This window comes from Papilio machaon, chromosome 1, assembly GCF_912999745.1.
Source record: "Papilio machaon chromosome 1, ilPapMach1.1, whole genome shotgun sequence".
NCBI lineage: Eukaryota > Metazoa > Arthropoda > Insecta > Lepidoptera > Papilionidae > Papilio > Papilio machaon.
Window position 1 is genome coordinate 10,015,411 of NC_059986.1, and position 19,463 is coordinate 10,034,873.

The window sequence follows — 19,463 nt, forward strand, 5'->3', positions numbered from 1 at the left end:
TATCAGCTGTATGACAGTAAAATATGTTTAAAAATACTCACTTTATTAAAATTTGTGTCTATTTCTGTTACGTAAATATAAAAATGATCTCTATGTTTTATTATTATTCTATTTTCTTTGTTTTAAACTAAATATTAATCGCGATACGTCGAAAATAATTAATAGCTGAATATTTTAGCAAGAGATTTAATATCGGAATATATTTAGTTTGGTAATAATAATAAACATAAATCGGTAATCAATTTAATATTCCACAATAAATAAAATGACGTGACGTTTTAGTTGCGCGCGAAACATTTTTTATCTTTGCGGTAAGTTTTGAAACGGCGCCATTTGCATACTTTTCCCGCCGTGAAATTAACGCCCTTCACATCACTAGTTTATCGACACTCCATTAGTTTCGCTTATTCTAAACAGCGTGAATTAGGCTTCGAATTTATATTATAAAATAATGATCTATCTGTTTTGTGACTTTCTTATTTTTTTTTGTTACTTAGAATAGGAGTTATTGTAATTTTAACGTGTTTATTTTCGCAAAGGCTTTTATGTATTATTTATGGTTTATGATTTTTTTTAATGTAAACTGTCAAATTAATATTTTCATATTGATGAAGTCGTTAAAGTAATCATTGTTTGTATGTATGTTATAGTTTTTACCTTATCTATGACAATGTTTTTTACTTTTATAGTAATATAATAAATTATCTTCGTACGCCTTTTCATTTGAATCTGGGTTGAAAAGGATAGCTTCGGCAATCATCTTATCATTTATTTGATAACTGTACTATTAATTTATACAAGCCAAAAGTAGAAAACAAAATTTAACAATACTTCAGTTAAGCAAACAACAACGACACAATAATTTGCAATTTAAATGTTTTCAGTAGAAATATAACGGTTTGGCTTAACGTCCGTAAAGTGTACGGAATTATTGACAGCGAAGGCTGAAATAAAGCGGCCTCCAGTAATCTCCGAAAGCCTTTCCGGCGCGGGCAAACGGCCGGCCAATCATTCGTCAAACGGCCCGCGCGGCTGTAAATCTTGTAGGGCGGGCGGCGGTGGGTGCTTGGGGGTGACGGGTAGGGGGGGGGCTTACGTAACATCCGGAAGTGCGGATTAGGAATCAATAGTGGGCCGTAATGATAGTTGTAGAGTAATAGATGTAACTGCGCTGTTTCTGTGCGCGCAGAATGTTCGTAGCACCCCCTAACTTATTGCGTTTTGTTATACATTGCGAGAGGTGGCAATGGCGAGTGGAGGGGCGGGGGAAATGTCTCTCTTTCCTTTGACTTCTTCTGAATACTTCTACTTGTTTAACTAATGTTAATTTTTAATTATTTTTCTTAGTTATGTGCATATTTTAATTTAATACTTTTTTCTTTCATACGAGATGACCGTTCATCCACCTTCTTGTTTTTTATGATAACAAACGTTGGAATGAGGTAGCATTATGTGAGGAAATTAAACGTCAATCATTTTAAAACTAAACGATGATAAAATATAACTAACTTTTGTTTTTTCACAACGATTGCGCGCAATTACACTTATGAGTCAGAACGAAGGTTTCGCGGAAGCTGTGCGTCAGCGGCGCGAGACTCAGAAGGAAAATGAAAGACTTGTACTGTATCAATGATTTTGCATGTTCAGCAGTGAAGAGGGTCGGTGGCGCAGTGGTTAAGTATTGGCCTTGTTAACTACAGGTTCGATCACTGCTACGTATCGTAATTTGTTTTTCGAATAACAATACGCATAAAGAGTCGTTCCTCAAAAAAATTTTTTTACTTATCGAAGAAACTTTAAGGAAAACTGCTTTTAGACACTTACCGTCGTAAAAATTTAGTAATTCCCGCAACGTTGATATGCCACACTTAAAATTGATTACTATTAAGGAAAAACTGCTACAAACAAAAACAACTCGATTAATGTTTGTATCTTAAAATAAATTAATGTACACTCAAGTAGTTTGGGCGCGCGCCAGTTGTTAAAAAAATGTTATCTATTAACAATTCTAGGTTCAAAGACAGTAAATTACCACTTTCTTTAATTAAGGGAAAAACGAAGCTTTAACCGATAGGCATTTAGGCAACAGCAGTTTTATAAAAAAATAAGTCGTGGACGAATATAAGAGAGTGAAATACTGGGTTAAAAGCGGCGATGTATCTTACATAGTGGCCAGATATCTTTGAAGTATAAAAACAAACAGTTTTGTTGCTTGACTGTGGGCTTTAATCACCTTTTAATATTAGATAGAGTTGTGAAGACTTTTATAATTTAAATGCAAAATATAAGTTACTAAAGTTAACAAAACAATATTTATCACACAGATTTTTACCTAGTCTAATATATTCGTAGCATCAAATAACATTTGTCAGCAGAGCGAATGTATTGTTGCGTCGCAAGTGTTATCAATGCGATATATATTTGTGAAGGCTTCGCCGCTTCCTGTGCGTGCCCCCTACCCCCTCCCCCAGGCTAAATATATCAAGGGGTGGCGTGGGGTTAGCCGATCTTTTGCTATTATACTTGACAAATTGTGTACCGAGTTATGTGTTGTGCTAGTAAACTAAAAATAGTTTTGGATAACATTTATAATGTTTGAAAAACGAAATCGAATATCAGTTATGCTGTACTACGCAGTAATTTATAAGTAGATTAGACTTTACTAAAGACTTACAGTGGTAGATCCTGCTACAACAATATTTGTTGGTAGCAAGAGTGGGCCGGGACGACCGGTGAAATACCACGAACACATAGAAGACAGACGTGAAGTGGAAGCAATTCTGCGTTTCGTCTGATGAGTGTGGTGCCGGAGGCCTAATTTTAGTTTTCATAGGCTTTTCTTATAAGGTATAGATTGGAATGGCAAGTGGATTTGACGGAGGAGGGATAGGAAGAGGCTATATCCGTTTTCTGTGCGTTTCCTTCTCTGTCGATTAAAGGTAGGCAATGCATATACAATTGCGGATGTCTATGGGCAGCGTTCGCTTCACTTCGCGGTCGGCCTCAGGTAATAAAATACTTCTTCAATAATTCTTCAATAATCTTCAATAATTTAGTATGCATGTTTATATTAATATCATAAAGCGGTTTGTCGTATTTTTTTTTTAACCTCATTATATCCTTTTTATTATTATTTAACAGTAGTACTTGTTTTAATATACTTCAGATATGGTGTTTTAATAGTACCAAATCAATCATGTAATGTTGATTTTTTTTTTTTTTTTTTTTTCATTGTGTGTTCTTGTCATTGAAATGAAATGTTACTAGTTCTTAATGTGTATTTTTCATGTTAGGTTACCTTATTATTATTATTTATTTTTTTTGTTTTTTTCTTTACCTGTCATTTGCATGTTCTTTTGTATGGTCATTGAAGTGGATGTTATATAATATAATAGACTGAGTTATCCCTCCATGTTATGTAATTATTCTGGTGGATGTAAAGGAGCCAACTGAAAACCAGCGCAGGGACTGCTTCAGGCCGTCTCTGCATACGCTGAGTTGGCCCCTTTTACCACATTTCACTAAATTATTGTCATAAATATGTGGTGTGAATTTTTTTTTTTTCTCTTGTACTTGTGTGGTAATAAACGAGTTTCTTTCTTTCTTTCTTTCTTTCTTCTTTCTTCTGAAGATTTTATGCAATCTTGTATAATATCACGGTCTATATTCATAGGGGTAAAATTTAAGTAATAATTACTTTCCAAGGCGGGCACTTTATTCGTGGCGACTATTGATGTTGTTTAGTTAATGTAATGAGGAGTGTTCGTAAGGCGTAAGGCGGTGATTGCGAGCCGCCTCGGCCGCGCACGCACATTGCAATTACACAATTTACTGGTCGCTGTGCACGACCTAGCGTGTGCTGTGTGCTACGCAGGATGTACTTTAGAGTTACTTTTTCATAACTATTACATTACATTTATGGATAGGAAAATCTTCTATAATCCCTTTTACAACGCATAAGCACTTAGCTGTAAGTTGCTGTAAGCGCTGTAAGCTATAAGTCTAGTAAGCGCGCTGGCGCAGCGATTCAAAAGTGAGTCTTGGTCTCCGACATAAGTGATCGAAAACCCCGCCTGTCCTGTGCCGTCTCCTGCTATTCGATCGCTTGGAGTCCGTGCAGGTCTAAAGACAACGTCTAAGAAACTATCAATACCTTCTTAAATAAAGTTACGGAACCACTGAATAATATATATTTCTGATTGCAGACAGCCCTGTATGTTCCGGCACCGTTTGCACGGCGGTCGCGTGTACTACGATTGCCGCGCCGAGCTTCCGCGACTAAATTGCTCACGGAACAATTCGCTCCCCCTCCCCTCTACTACCCCATTACAATTACCATGTAGTTTTCAATTAACGCATGTTTCGTAGCGCTGGAGTCTACGTCATCGTAGCTGCGTAGTAAAAGTAATCCTACGATACGACTGGTTGGTTTTATGTTAATTGATTTAACGTGTACAGGGTACTAGCATACCTAAATTTAAAGCACATTCAAGTAATCCAGATTAAAAATTAAAATGCATTATTAATGGCAGCTAATCTTACTAATCTTACTAATATTATAAATGCGAATGTTTAGATGGATGGATGGATGTTTGTTTGAAGGTATCTCCGGAATAGCTGAACGGATCTTGATAAAACTTGGCACAAATGTAGAACATAGTCTGGAAGCACACATTGGCTACTTGTTAAGTTTTTTTTTTAATTCCGCGCGATCAGAGTCGCGGGCAAAGGCTAGTTTAAATTAAAATTTACAATTTTTTTGGTTCAGATTAGGTTTTCACAATCAGGTCTTTGAAGGTTATATGAAAACAAGCTTTATGTTCTCAAAGTTATGCCCTTTTAGTGTCGTAATTTACATTTATGTGTACAATAAATCGACCCAGGGATGTTAATATTCATCCAATTCTATTCTTCCAACATTCTATATATTATTAGATTGGCGAAATAGTGCTCGTAATCATTATAGGTGTCGGCGGGATGAGCCCTGATTAGTGCCGGTCAGGTGGGCGCTAGGGGAGGGTTAGGGGAAGGGTAGAGGTCGATACCTCCCCCTCTCAACTACTCCCCCTTTATTGCAGGGGGGCGATCGCCTCAACTTAAGTATTGATTCGCGCGAAACGTGATTTGTACGCACTCATCTTGAGGACGGTTAGATTTGCCGCACCGGAAGTGTATCGTTGCATTTCGCTCACCATCGGTGTTCTAGTTGCCAAGTTAGTTTCATGAGTCCTTTTCGAAGAGGAAGTGTATCTCGTACTGCACGATAGGAGCGGGTGGGGTGGTGTGTTAGTGGAGGGTGGTGTTTACGCGTTAACCGCGGTCAATAGGCCCCGCGCCGCACCTATCTTGTCTCTTTGCAGTGTAACTTGCGTCCGTCACGACATCTAGCGAGTTATTGCCGCGCTCGCCCACCTCCCGCCCTCTCCCCCGGCTGCGGGGTGGAGGCGAGAGGTGCGAGGTGGCGGAGGCGACTAATTGACACCGTGATATTCAAATGTCATAATATTAATAGCCGTGTCTATAAATTCTTGGATTTTATACCGTTGTTTGCGACTGTACGGAATTGGATATTTTCTTTTGTTCTAATGGCTGTGGAGTTTTCGACCGTGGTTTCAGGCTATCATCTTTAACGATCGAAAAATGTATTTGTTTGTTGATATATTTTTATTCAGAGTTATCCTCGATTTCGTATCTTTGTTTTATGGACAATATCAATGACTTGTAGTGGACGAAATATTATGACCCTATTTCCGTACTATCTTTTTGGAGAGGTTCGATATACAAATGTATTTTAATTTAATAAATAAGCCAGGTATATCACACATACAAAATGCTTATAGCTTTAATGTTTCATCATGATCTGAAGCGACTTGTGCATTGCCGCCCACCCTTTGCACACACATCACATTGAGTAGGGGCACAAAAACATTCGCCTGTCATTACGTGTATGTACGTTTGACATTTATAGGTATATTTAGTATTAGGTTATCTATGGAATATTATGCTTATTTGTTCGACATAGAATTGAAATTAATCTATATATCGACGCTGGATAGCATAAACGCTGTAACCATTGAAATCGCGAATATGTTTTTCACACGTTAATAATTTTAAACATTATCAAACGATAATGATTTTATTATAGGTTAGCACAAACTACACAACATTGCTAAATACCGCATGCTTGTAGGCGTATCAGCTCACGAGTTATCATTTTTTGGCTCTCCTGTAAAGTTCATACTTTCGGGGTTACAGCGTTTACGCTTTCCAGCGTCGATATGACCATGATAAAGAGTGACAGAGTCAGCAGCGTCAACTAATACAATTTAGGTGGAGTGCATTTACTTTGTGAAGTACATTTAGAATATGAAGAGGAGTAAACGTATATAATACTTTAGTTTTTGATCCTAAAGTAGATCTCTTACTTAGTCACCTGCTCTAGTAATTACTCCTTTTACCGTCCTTACTTTTTAAAGTTAAAGATTTAAAGCATTTAAAAATGCCACTAAACATCAGACTAGATTCTTGACACTAAATTTAGACTTTTAGATCTGAGGTATGTAATAAATACAGTCTGGAGTACACTGGGGTTATGTCTGGTAATTGCTACCAAATATATTGGAGTGAACACTGAATTTGCATAAAACTATTGTTAACCAAAGGATCGCAAATAAGGAGATTTGACTATAATCGTTATATAATAAATCTCAACAACAAATTATACATATGTAAAATCAAAGCCCGATGACCGGTTTAGTCAATTTGGCGTGTCTGGAATTATCTGTCAAATGGACTGCGGTCGGCTGTGCTGGGCGGCCTCCCCCTGCCGTGGGGGTGGACTCACCCCGATGAGAAATGGCGCAATTAGCCGCGCAGACAGTGAAAAACAAGTGCACTCGATCTGCCCTCGCCCTACAGTGACATCTACTGACAAGCTCCCCAACCACATTGACATTTGGTTTACCAGCAATGACGTATGTATGACAGTTCGATTTCGAATTCAAATTTGGAACATTTCGTTTTGAATTTCGAACGGAATTTATAGCTATAAAAAAAACAAAACTTTAAATTTTAACTTAATAGGGATTAACATTATTTCTACACGTTTAAGAAATTAAAAATGTTTTAACACGTTAGCTGCGAGGCCATTTTGGCGGAACTTTCAGCCAGTGCGTTTGAGGCCTGTTCGTGGCAAAGTTGAACTTTTTTCCACTGCTATTGAGGCCTCTCCTGCCTCACAAAATTACGTTTTCGAAAAACATTTTTAAAAAATCCAAATTAGACGATATTTGCTTGAAACTTCACTCTTATGAGCTTAAATATGTGCATAATATGAATCTAGCTTCGCCTGGAGTTAGGACGTTTCGTTAATGAATAAAGTAAAATTAAAAATTTGTCATCGGTTCTGCCTCAAATCGCACTGAAAGGAAGGTCAATTAATGCCTCGACTAGTGATGGGATTAAAAGAGAGTTGTAGTTACGATAAATGTTTATTGAGTATTAATCACTGAAAATGTTTTTCATTAAAACATGGTAAACAAAAATATTTGTCACACTGGACACAAAAAGTCACAATTTTTTTAGTTTTCTTAGCAGCTTGCGTGCCATTCAATGACAATCTTAATTTTTAGTAGCAACCTACGCAGCGCTTTCTTTGACCACCTCTTTGGAACAAATGATCAGCACATCTGCCGATAGGAAATCTTGAAATAAAATATATATTTTAGATCTCTTGTGTGTGTGTGTGTGTGCGTGCGTGTGTGTGTGTGCGTGTGTGTGTGCGCGCGCGTGTGTCTGTGTGTGTGTTTGTGTGTGTGTGCGTGGCTTTGTCTGTGCGTGTACTTATCCGTTCATCGATTTTAGGCATATATGGTACAAATTATGCCCTAGCGCGTAGTTATTTTACTATACCTGAAAGGAAAGAAAATTTCCTTTTTTTTTTAATTTGAGTTTTGTTGTTTATTTTGGATTTCGTAAGTGTTTTTGCGTTTACTTCTTTTTTTTACTCACAAGTGTGTTGAAAAACATCGTATGAGGGAGCATGATGATTGTTGGTCGCTCGGTTTTCTTGTAGAGGTCGCCTTTGAACAATGCCACCTCGCACGCAATATAACTTTGCTACCTAGTAGCATAACATACTAATATATGTCTTGTTTGCGTTTACGTTACCGCGTAGTACATATGTGAGAGTGTGGGTCTGTGTGTATGTATGTATGTACCTAGTCTTACTAATTTCAGTATAGCAGCCGTGGCCACCGAAGAAACAACTCGAACTTTCCAAAAGAAGATAAGACTTCCTACTATTAAGGAATCTGGAATTGTAAACCAGAAATATAAATATAACATTAAAATATATGAGTAATAGGTACATCAAGTTCCATGCTGCAGCATTAGCAAAACAATCCACACTTACTCGTAAAAAAGGGCAAAATTGCAAAGGGGATTTTTGTTATTGAAATATTGGATTTTAGTCATGGTGTGACGAGAGCAAGCTTTTGCTCTCGTCTCAGCGAATAATCAGCAAAAACATTCAACGTTCTCTGTACAAAAACGATGATCAGCACACAATGGTAAAAATTGCCACTATGCACTAAACTTCGAATGGAACTGTGACTTGCTTAAAATAACAGTGAAGAATAATCCACAACTGAGCACACATTTTAAGGCAACACCAATGTGCAAAACAAAATAATGATGATAATTGAGTATTGTTAGTGGTGAATGTGCGTGCGTGCGTGCGTGCGAATATTATATTAAGTATAAGACGTATTAATCGTGCTATTTAAGTAGAATTAGTTAATAGTAGCTTGGCTATTAGTGTTGTGTTTCTGGCTCATAAATGCATTCTGTGTCCGATTTATGCACTTTTGGTTCATCATAGACACAGGCCACCCCCTTAAAATTCAAAGTTGCAGTAATTTAGGTTTTGTATGGTATAAGTAAAATTTTTACCGAGGTCAACATAGTTTCTCATAACTCCAATAAACATTTTCAAATAAGTCAGATGAGTACTTCATCTGACTTATTTGGTATTATTGGTTTAAAACGTTAAGGATTTTAAAATAAAGTTCTACGCTCAATCTTTAATAAATCCTGCCAAAACGTCCTCGAAACTCGAAACGTTATCGAAACTTTCCACAACACTAAGCTAGGATGCGCGGCGCCCGCGCCGCCCGCGCTTCGTGCAGTGCGGCCACGAGGCCTACAAATTTTGAGATAGATTTGACCTCAATCCGCACTAGGCGTAATTAATTTCTTTTCAGTGCGTTTGGGGCCTGTAGGACCTCATTTTTATCTAATTACGCCATTGGGCTAGATATCGCAAGAGAAACATTTCTATATATTTGAATCTGTCGTACTCATAGAAATACTGATCTAGTAGCCTCCCGCACAGAGCGAAACAACCCGATTTTGACTGCCGCACCAGCGAGAAGTCACGCTTTGGGCCTGTTCTGCCTCAATCCGCAGTTAACGTGTTAAGGAAACGTACCTCATACTCTCCGAAAAGCAACTAACTTTCATAAGTTACTTCATAGTAACACTGCAAATGAAAAACAACTTGTAATAAGATGCGCTGTATTATATTGTGAACTATAGACGAAAGTTTTTGTTCCTAAGTAACCACTGATAGAGTCGTGTATCTTTTTTAATTTCTAATAAACTAGTTACCTACTACATTTTAAAGTACAGTAAACTTACAACCTAAAATTATTTATCAAATGTTTACTAGGGTGACCATGATTTTTTTATCTAAAAGACACCAAGATGAAAATGGCGAGGATTTTTTTTATTAGACTTTCCTTTTCCCAAAACGTTTCAAGGAAATTATATTAAAATAAATCGTTGTCATTATTTTTGTTCTTCTTTCTAAAAATAGTTATGAAATTTATAAAACGAACACTAATTGTACATGACAAATAAAGAGGTACATCAATTATATAACAAAATAATGCATTATTCGCGATAAGCGGACTTAAGCCGGACCTTCGCGAATCAATCATTAATTTCGCGTATGATAAATCAATAAGGTGCTCATTAATTTTGCGTACAGCAGCAGTCTTCGCTAAATAATGGACCGGTGAGTTTGATTAGGGCGCGGGGGCGCCACCGGCGGCTTGGAGCCGGCGAACACGCGATCGATACCCACCGAAGCACCCCGAAAGCTTCCGTAAGTCGCCGAAGCGTGCCGACCGCGCAGCTTTTCCGCGCCGCACATGACAAGTGTCAGAACGAAGCGCCCTGCAGTTTTCAGGCGCCACTGAATTCTGTATAAATTTTCGTGGAAAAGTGCATTGTTGTAAGTTTTGTTGTGCAAAGTGTCGTGGCTCGTTGTCTGTACATGTGCTGTCGGCGGTTGATATCCGAGTTGTGTACGCTGTAAGTATCCATTGTTCAACCCACCTTGCTTAAGTTTATGTTTGCATTGATGTTTCGCATTTCTTATGTCTTTGTTTTATAACACACGTTTATTTGTCAATGATCATTTTACTTATTTGTAACTACATATTATAAAGCATTAAGTTGTATTGACCAATTAATATATAAAATACGTTGTTATATTAACATCTATATTGTTTTGCATCTGGTTCTATGTTTATATTTTGTTGCATTTATTAGATAGTAGAATTATAGAGAAATTTCTTTCAATATTATTTTCACATAATGTAGAATTCATTTAGAGTTAAACGATTATATAGATTAAACGATTGCAGTTTGGAAATTTAATAAATGATGAGGGCGTCGCAGTGCGCATGTCCGGGCCAGTTGCTTTGCGTCACGATACTGTTTGTTTCTTTTTATTTATAACGCAAATAGTGTATCTTCAGAAGAACATTTAAATTATCAATATGATCATAAAATGAAATATTCAACTCAGATATTAAGAAAATATTTATATTAAATGTATGTAAAAAAAATATTTGAATATTAAAGATTGTTAAACGATCAAATTATCCTAACTTTTTTATTAGTAAAGGTTTAATATAAAATGAATGATTAGCCCTAATATTAAATCTTGTATCTGCGGATATTTGTGAGCGTGTCCTTGACCGATATGCACCGCGAGGCCGGGCTGGGCGCGGTGCAGTGCGCCACTCTCCCGGGACCCCTGAGAACTGCCCCGAACCCCACATTTTACGAGGACAATATAAGCGGCGCAGAGAGAGGGGTAGGCCGGCAGAAACTGGTCCCTGGTACTGTCAACTTTAAACGTGAAGATGTTATAGTTGTTGGAGTAAAAATATTCTTGAGTTGAGAAATAAGAAGAATATTAATAACTATTGCTGAATACAACGATTACAATTTTTTTTATATCACCAAGACGTTTATACCTAGATTAAAAAAAAATTAAACAATACCAAAGAAACACCATAAACTAAACTAAGTACTACAGTAAGTAGGTAATTCCTTTGTTTTTTTGCCAATTGTTTTGGTTATAGACAAGGTATTTGACACTTATCAAAAAAAGAAACATTGAAATGACGATCGTAAATTAAAAAGTTAACGTTATCCGGCTTCAAATAGCGCCAACGTTGACAAAACTTTCCCAAACATTAGGAATGGAAACAAAACGCATAAAAATTGTTTATAAAGTCAATTCGATTATAAATGCGGTGGCGCAGGCGGGCAGAGGTCAGCACTTGCGTTTGAAAGTTGTTTGTCCGCATGTCTGTGTGTCCGTGTGTCACCAGCTAGTGATCTCTGATCAAGGGGTCACATATTTTTTTGATGATAAATATATGATTTGTCTATGTTTGTGTGTAATGCCGCTGCAATTGATGGCGCTGCTGTCGACCTTGTTAGATGGTAGTTTGGGTTCTTCGATAAATTCGACTTCAATACTTTTTTTGTTCTTTGTTCAATCATTTGAACATACATGAATATAGATTTTTTTTTTATATTATAAGGTGGCAAACGAGCAAACGGCCACCTGGTTTCGCCACAATAGCGAGGCGACCGTTGCCCATTTTCCGCCCATGGCGCAGGCTATAGTCTTTCAACCATACTGCCTAGTCTTTCGTAGAATTTTTCCTTTAATTATATATTAAGTTCGTTTATGTCTTTCTTAAAACAGTAAAGAAATTAATTAGTTAATTTCAATTTCCTTTCAAATCCATATTTTAAGTTATGTGAAATCGTTGTCAAGTGGTGTCAGATGTATTATCACTTGTTTTGTTAGTGGTCGAATCCTTGCATGAATAGGGAATGTACCTATCTACATTTTGTAACTTTAATTTTTGATTTTTAAATATGGCCTGACACTTGACCATAAATATTGGAATTTTGTTGCTAATTTTTTTTCGACCTTTAAATTATTACATTTCAAACAATATTGTCTCAACATGTATTCGTAAAAAAGCACACGAATTTTTATTTGTCCCCGTATCTAATCTATGATAGTATTATAAAACAATAATTTGCAATGTTTTTAACCGAAAAACAAAATTGGTATACCATTTATAAGAGTTCAATGAACTGACGTCTCCAAGAAATGTCGATTCTGTATGTTGAATCTATGCATTCGGTGATCAATCAATTGATTTTTATGTCGTGAACATTATGCAGGAGACCAAAGTATACTTAGCATATAAAAAGATGGTTGTTCGCGTATTGAAATCCGCTACCTTGTATAATTTTTTTATGCATATTATACTGCTTAAAATTGAGACCAAGTTATAAAATATTCCAAAAAAATGATTTCCTTTCTAGTTGCAAAAAATCTTATGAAATTGCTTTGCATTAGAATTACCTACTTTTATAATATGCAATTTATGACTTGTTGACTATGTTTCTAGAGCGTTGGTTTTTAATTTTCTATTTTAGAAAATATCGTATGCAAGTGTTTCGTTATATCGTGATATTTTATGAGGTAAATGTACGAAATAATCTTTATAACTCACATATTAACGGCAATTATATTCGAAGGCGACGATTTTAATTTATGCTAAGAGATCGGTCGCCGGTTGTCGACTTTTAGAACGTGGTTTGTCTTTAATTAGACACGAAACAGCTTCGGTGGTATATTGTAGAACATTACCGTCTTTATAGTCTCTTTAATATACAGTTTTTTTGGTATTTATCTCATCACTGCGATAGTTTATGGACATGTCTACGAGATAATTAGAATTTAGATAAATGTATTTTTATTTATTCTTTGCATTAGCTTTAGTTAAAATAACATCCTGTATATTATTAAGTACTTTATAACTGTAAATTATTTAGTTTTAGTTGTAAAATATTAAAATTTAACCAGTACATATTCATAATGGGTTAAATTTTGAATTTGGAAGATTAGAAACTGTCTTCTTTTTGAATAAGGTCAACATTACACAGATCTGAGAAACTGCACAAGCGCTGCCGACTTCTAAAATAGAAGAATGTTATCTATGGAACTCTTACTGAAAAAATACAAGGTATTGCCATGATAAGGATGATGAATTGAAGAAGTATTTCACCTATGTATCACATTTTGTGATTTTTGAAAAACACTACGTCAATTTTTCCCATCACGAAACTTGTACAAATTAAGTAGAATTAATTTTAAATCGTTTATTCCGCGACTTGGGGACATCGACACAGTAACTGGTTTACAAGATGTAAAAAATGCATTAAGATTTGTTTCTTACGTAAATTTATTAAATTTAATATTCTTTTGAATATGTTTAATAGATATTTAGAAAGAAATTAATGTAAAAAAGTCGTAGACAACGAGTTTTAAATTTGCTTCGAATAACTGTAAAAAAATACCTTCGTGTTTTCGATGAGTGCTTAATTAAAAATTTCCAATCTGTTTATGTGGAGAGAGGGCGTAAATATATAGTTAAAGTTTAAGCAAAGACGAAGAGATTGTGGAGAAAAGGATCTTGTAAGATCTCCTTTCTGTTATCTCAAAATCCGTAGTCACTCGATTTCATTTTAATCGTTTCCAACATGAAAAGCTTTTGTTTGTGGTTGCAGTGCTGCGAGACGGCTAGGGGCATGAGGGTCATGCGGAGCGGTGCGGGGCCGGCATGAGCGCGGCGCGCGCGCACGAGCCCCGCGACCCCGCGCGCCCGCACCGCGCGCACCCCGCGCACACTGCGCACCCTGCACACCCCGCGCACCCCACACACGGACACAAGCAACAGGTAAATCAACACGAACCTACTGTAGCCAACATAAAAGATAAAAGCCAAGAAAAAAGATAAACTTCGACATGTATAGAATTGGCTACTAATCTTTTAAACTGCTTAAAACGTCTTTTGAAAACTCATAGAAATGCAATGTGTAGTTAAACTGGACTAAGTAAAGACAGAAACAGAAAAATCCACATTTCTCTGAATATACTGCTCTAGAAACTAATAATCTTCATAATTTAATAATCTAAATATACAAAAGAACTCCATTCACTGGCAACATTATACACTATTCATTAGCTTTACGATCAGTTTCAATGCGGAGGTCAATAAATATGGTACCATTTTTATACCAATTTATGTGTAAATTTCCGTTTTATTGCAACAAACATACGTGCTAATTATTATTAAAAATTGCACATTATGCATTAATAAATGTGTCAACTGTTGAGCGCAAGGCGCACGGCAACTAAGAATTTACAGTTATAAAGTTGTATCGTCAACATCAGCACGTTTTACGTCTCCACTGAGGGGCTCAGAGCCCCTCAGTGGAGACGTAAAACTATGTTAGGTTTGACTAAGCCATAGTCAACCACGATGGCCCAGTGCGGGTTGGTTGACTTCACACATAACTTTGAAATTCTTCGCAGATATGTGGTTATATCTTAAGGTTTTATAACCTTGTGTGCCGACTCCACGAAAGTGGGAAAAGGCTAGTGAGATGATGATATGTGCAGGTTACATCACAATGTTTTCCTTCGCCGTAAGAATATGTGCATATTATGTAAATCGAAAATCACATTGGTATATGGCAGGATTCGAAGCCAGGACTATTCAGATTACAAGTCAAGTGAGACACCGACGCTTTAATGTAAATTAGGCCAAATACCGATTAACGACTCTGTCACATTTCTCAATTAAATGTCGTATTGTTATTAGTCTACCAATTCAGAATTTAAGATGAAGCGGACTATAAAAAATGCTACGCAACTATTATGTCTATATTCAATTAGGATTAAGACAAAATCTAGACTCTATGAAAGTAATTAAAAAAATAACAGTAGAAAAACGTGAAGTGGATAGTACCTATCTCATTTTAATTGGTTTCTCTTGAAACTTATTTGTTTTAAAATTTGCTACAAAGATAATTAAAAATACTTGTATGTGTGCAAAATACGTAGACACCGTTAGTCCTGAAGATGTCCGTGATTACATCAAATAAAGCAATCAACGTCTACGACAATTAGACATACAAGTAAAGGCCGCCAAATTGCTGCGGTCATTTTGCACCGCCCACACTTGCTCGATTAAATTGTGTTAAGGTGCTTTTCTACTGATGTTTAAGATTCAATATTTTTAATTAAAATACTATAGATTTAATACAATGTATGGGAAGATGGCTAGATTTTTAAAAATACCCTTTTTAAGTTTTATTCCCGTTTTAAGTTTTTTTGTATGTAAGATATTTTGATAATTGTTGAAAATTACGTAAAAATTTGCTATATTATGTTACAGTAAAAATGAGTTTAACTCCAGGACGGATATAATATGTTAGTAGTGTTCATATAAAAGCGTCTCTATGTTTCCGGCGCGTGCGCAATTAAGACGATCTTTTAAATTTAACGAATTTTACGCAATTACTTGTAATTATAAGTTGCGAATATGGACAGCGAGCGAGGCTAAGTGACTGCCAATTTAATGTCCAAATCGAGCGGTGTCTAAAACTTTGAATAAAGCTTTACTTATTTTAATAAATGCTTTTAATGTCAACAGACGAATTAATTTTATGATCCACCATAAAAACAATACACGACTGCAGCGATTATATTAGTTTCTTATGATATATTTACCGTTTATTTAAATACCAGACTGTGTTTATCATGTCTCTTTATATTAAAGTGCTCATATGCTCATAAGAGATAATTAAGTAGCGAAAATAATGATATTATCGCAATTTTGGAGTTAATATTAAATCAAAATATTTTTTTTGAAGTTTTGTACAAATTAAACAACACTCGTAGTTATTTTTAAAATCGAAAATTAGGAATATATAATTCTACTTTAAAGGGTGTGCAGACGAATTAGTCCTTTTGGTTCTTATTAGAGCCCCGCCATTCTCCTGTGTCGGAGTGGGGGCGTGTCTGCGCGGGCGCAGTGTTCCGTGAATCCTGCAAGGCCATCGCAGCTACACACATTGTTTGTGTTGTGTTGCTCTGTTTGTGGTTAGAAATTACTATATACATTTTATATACTATGTCGAGAAAGTTAATAGATTTTTGGTAATAGTTTAATGTTAAGTGTTTGATGCAAGGTTCAATGCAGAGATTTTGGTCTCAGAAAGTTTTTTTAAATCTTTATTATTTGTTTTATTTCTTTTTAAAATCTTAAAACATTATAGTGTTTTTAACACGGATTTAAAGAATCCAAAATATTTACTAACAAAATCTTTTAAATCAAAAGTAAACAAAAATTTACTAATCAATGATACTTTTAAACAAAGATCAGATTATCGATAACATTATCTTTTTGTAGCACAACACTAATTGCGACATCGCCACCAACTGAAAGCAAACAATAGCCACGCACACAGACAACACACCTGAAGTGAGCGTCTGCTTTGCTTTTTGTTTTTGTTCGGAGCAGTTACGTAAGAATAGCGAACATAACTGTGCCCGGGAACCGAAGTCGCATACCGCGCGGTTAGCGGCCGCGGACCACGGATTATTCAGTAGTTTCTGGGAAAGATCCCCGCACGTATAATAAATCGCGAGAGCGGGCCCTCATTATGCGGCCTACATTCCTGCGGCTTACGATTTGAAGGATAAAAAGTTAGGATAACTATTGTCTCACTGGACACTGTTAGTTGAAAGATGGAAAGGATACGCCTAGTGTAAAATTTGTATGAATAAATATTAATATTGTTATAATGTAGTCATACAAACTAACTGATTTTTACATGTATATTTCGTCAAGGTTGCAAAGAATACACATTTCGAAATTAGATCTTCAAAAGTCATTGGTAATTGAAGCAAGTAGATATTGAAAAATGAAGCCTCACTTAATCTTTTTTGACGTCTCTTTGGCCAATCAGTATTTCATCAGCTACCTTATGTTCCAGTGTTTTACAGTCATAATATGAGTAGGAATCACAATTTATACAAAAAGTTTTAGTGCAATCTAGCTATGTCCTGTCCACGCATTTCCTGTCCAGTCCTCGGCGGCCCGTTGTTCCCAGTGTCTCTGGGCTCCGCTCCGCGAGACAAAACAAAACACAAGCATCGCCATTACAGCGGGCATATTTCTAAGTCAATTAAATACCGCCAAGATGGCGCGCCCGACGGTTTTTTGGCGACTATTAGAATGTTTTACTGTTATTATTAGTTAGATCTTTGTAGCGGGAAATTGTGTGTTATTTAATTATTTTCGTTTTATTTCTAATCGAATCGAAAATGTTTGTTTACTTAACCGGTCTTTGGCTTTTATAAGAACAAAATAATCTATGGATGATATAATTTTGGTTTACTTCTGAAATCTATGTACATTTTAAGAAAGGGGAAACGTTTCAATAACTAGAGTCTAAAGAAATAGCTTAAAGGTTTGTCTTGATAGGTAAAGTACATAAAAGCTTGTATGTTTTTTTTACGCATATTTATGTTTTTCCAAAGCAATTACTCTGAAATTTACAGCCTTAACTTAAGTAATTGAAAACAATAAAACTTTGCCATCTCTAAAGTTAAGTCTGTTCTTTAATATTCCATTGAACTCTACACTGACAGAAAAAGCTAAAAAAATATTTTTAAAAGCCTTCGTAGACGATCATAAAAGTGCCCACACGCGGCCTAATGAGTCTCTAAGATTTACTGTCAATAAATAATCTCACTTATATGTAATTACTGGAGAGATACGTGTTGGACCGGTGTACATGATTTGTCAATTTGCGCATACGACGACGAACTTATCTTGGTAAGAAATTAATGTCTGTTGACGTAAGTGATTGCTGTTTTCTAAGATAATGAATACGCTTTTAAATGGTCTTTTGGAATTCACGTATTCTTTATATTTATTCGTAAATAGTCGATTAACTATTGTTTTTTTATTAACTTTCAACTTTAGTTTCATTTCTTATTATGTTTTTTATTAATGTGACTAAATGGTAATGATTTTAATGGGAAAAGGTTTATTAGTAAGATTTAAAGGTACTTCGATATTGAAACAAAGAATATATAGATTGAAGTAGGCTTTGAGTTAATACAAAACACTTTTTCTAGCCTTTATTATTGTTGGTAGACATTAAAAAATTTAAACCAAATCCGTTGTTTGTGACGAGAACTTAATGCAACGAATTATAAACATTAAAGAATTCTAGCAAGCTCACATAAGTAACAACTAATTTACCTAGAGTCTTTCAAGAAGCATACCATTTCTAAGGCCGGCAACGTATCTGCAGTTCCTCTGATGTTCCATGGATGTCGGTGATCAACTTAATGTTTCCGCCGTTCGTTTGCCTCCTTCTCTGATTAAAAAAAAAACCTAGACAAATTACAAACGGACGAAATTCACAATCAATCGGTGATGTATAGAAAACGAGTACAAGTCGTAGTAATTTAAGTGGCCGCTCAATTTATGTTGTGTCGCAGTTTTTATTGTATCAGTAATTTAAAGGATAAGCGAAATTATAAATCACCACATTTTATGCAAACACTTTACGATCTCGTTCGAAGTTTACTCCGGTTACATAGGTTTATTAGCTATTTTTTTTAATTCTTTTAAAGTAATGGAATACAAAAAATGCATACAAGATTGAAATTGGAATTGTAGAATAGATTAACGAAGCGAACTTTTCTTTCCATCATTTATACAAAAAAGTAGAAAATTACATGTCTGGAATTATCTAAAATACCGTAACAAAATCATACATAATCGTTTAAGTCAGTAGAGCACGATGACGTATTAGAAAACACAGGTCGTGCTAATTAGTATGTGTTACGAAATATCCTATCGTAAGCCAACAGGATAGGGTACCGCTATAACATGTATTACTTCGATTGTACTCAGTGTAATCAATTTGTCCATTTATGTAAGACGATATTTCAATGAGACATCTTGTAATTGAATGTACAATTTCTCGCATTGATAGTTACAAGTGAATATAATACGTCAGTACATTTGTCAATTTCGAATACGATAAGCTAACGATTTAGCAAAATGTTCCAAAGTGGGTGCGCTGACCTAAGCGATGAAAATATATGCAAATATTTCATTGCAATTCAACTCTGTCTTATCAGAGATAAAATCATAGCCTAAAACTTAACGTGGTGCTCAAGACTTAGCGAGGTAACGGCGCAGTGT